This window comes from Suricata suricatta, chromosome 9 (genome assembly GCF_006229205.1).
Source record: "Suricata suricatta isolate VVHF042 chromosome 9, meerkat_22Aug2017_6uvM2_HiC, whole genome shotgun sequence".
Lineage (NCBI taxonomy): Eukaryota > Metazoa > Chordata > Mammalia > Carnivora > Herpestidae > Suricata > Suricata suricatta.
Window position 1 is genome coordinate 23,328,693 of NC_043708.1, and position 2,512 is coordinate 23,331,204.

Here is a 2,512-nt window from a genome sequence, read left to right on the forward strand (position 1 = left end):
AAATAAATAAAACATTAAAAAAATTTTTAAATATATATAACCACATGGGATTTACCTTAGGAATACAGGGCTGATTTAGTATCTTTTTCAAAAATCAATGAAATTTATTATATTTATTAAACTAAAAGAGAAAAATATATGAGGTCAATACACACAGAAGCATTTGGTAATATCCAACATCTATTCCTGAATTAAAAAAAAAAAATGAAACTCTCAGCAAATTCGGAATAGAAGGGGATCTCCTCAACCTGACAGAGGACATCTATAAAAGAGATACAAACTAACATACTTAATGGTTAAAGACAGAAAGCTTTCCTGCAAAGATCAGGAATAACAAAAAGATGCCTTGGCACTGTTTTCAATGTTTCCCTGGAGGTCCTAGCAAATGCAATCACACAAGAAAAATAATTTTAAAATTTTCTCTAAATAAGAAAGGACGAAGTAAAACTGTCCTTATGCAACATATAGCTGTTGATGTAGGAAGTTTAGTAGAATCTCCAAAAACTAATAACCAAGGTGATATAACATGTAAAAAAAAATACATTATAAATACACAAAAATCGATTATATTCCTATATTCCAGTGATAAACAATCAGACATTAAGTTTTGAGTTTGTTTCTTTTTATAAAACTGGGGAAAGGAAGAAACAAAAAACACTGTCTAGCTGTCCTGGATAGTTTTGCAACGCCCTTAACCAGAAGAACTGAAGAAACATGGAATTTCAGACAGGCATGGAATTTCACAAAGGAAATGAAGCTGGACAGTGTCTGAAATCCAAGTTCTGATCTCAGAGGAATCAAAAGTCACCAGGCTGAGCTGAGATTCATCTTAGTAAAGTCTCTAGCTCACTGACAATGGAGGTTTCTTCATGATTCTAGTTTCTCTATCTACAAAAATGATGTGACCTTGGCCATTCCTTCTTGCAGTTGCCCTGAAATGGCCATTCAGTATGACAGTATGGTAGGAATGCACGAGGAAAAAAAAGATGAGTCCAAGTCCTCAGGTTCAAGGTCAGCTTCTCACAGTCTCTCCCAGCTGCAGAAGTATCAAATAAGAAAGTTCTTTAAGCCACAGTAAAAAGGAACCTACAGATAAAAGGAGAACTTGTCTCCAAAAATTCTGGGCCCATTAAGTTCCAAGAGCAGAACCTATCCCCCAAAAGAGAGAATCCAGAAAGGCAAGTCTGTCTATGGGAGAGAAAGCAGAGTAGTACAGCCTATCACCCTACAAAAGGCCCTTGTGTTAGCCTACTTAACAAAGTCACAGACTTGGTGGCTTGAACACATTCCAAAAATTCCAGAGGCTGGATATCCAAGATTTTAAGGTGTGTCAGCAGGGCTGTTTTCTTCCTTGGATTACAGATGGCCATCTTCTCCCATGTCTTCACACAGCCTTCGGTCAGTATATGCCTGTGTACTAGTTTCCTCTCATAAGGACACCAGTCATCCTGGATTGGGGCTCACCCTAACGACCCCATTTTAACTGAATGATCTCTATAAACATTGTTTCCAAATACACTCACATTCATAGATACTGAGGGTTGGGATTTCAACATACAAATTTAGAGGGACACAATTTAGCCCATGGCTACTCCCCCTGCTTCTGAAAGATCCAAATCCTTGCCAGTTCTGATCACAGAGCAGATCAGAGGGAAGCAAAACTGCTCTCACACACTCCATCTTCCACTGTCCTAAGCCCATAGCCATTTCTCCCTCCATTCACTTAGGGACTTCTGGCCCCTGAAGCATCACTGGGACCCTGAGTCCACCTTCCTTATTCCTTTGGATACCAGTTAAGCACTTCTCCCTCCCCTGCCTTGTTCATTTCAGGATTACCACAGTTAGAGAGCCAACATGACCTATTTAGACTCTGACCCACTTGCAACAGAAATGCCAATCACAAACATTGTCCAGAAGGGAAAAAAATGACCACATATTTAACTAATCAGAAATTAAAAGAATGATGAAGAAGTCTTCACTGGTGTACCTACTGCTGATGCTACTGCAAAATGTCCTGAGGGGAGCTGTTCTGGAAATGTGGGCAATACCTAAGCTGCCCCTTTTGGCATCAAGGTACTATGTAGAATTTCAAGCCTTATAGGTGACCTAGAAATCAATGAAATAGGTCCGCTCTTCTTGTTTTGCTCAAAGATGAGCAAAGCATTTCCAAATGTCTGGAGGAAATTATTTCCTGTCAAGAGATGGGACAGCCAATTACACAAGTGTGACAACTGAGGAATCAAGGCACACACTGAATCAGCCTTCCTCAACCACCCCAGACCAAGAATGAGTGGAATTAGTCTAGAGGCCTCTGGAACAGGGGCTTTTGTAGTAAATGCCAGTTTGAGTAGCTGCCTGACTCACAACAGCGGTTTATTTTCTTTTCTCTGGCAATGGTCTATTTCCCAAGGATAGCTGGGTCTTTGCTATGTGACAAATCATCTTAAACTCCTGTCACAGTTTATCAGTCCCAAGAAAGAAACTTGATCCAAGCCTGAGCCAGATTCTCTCA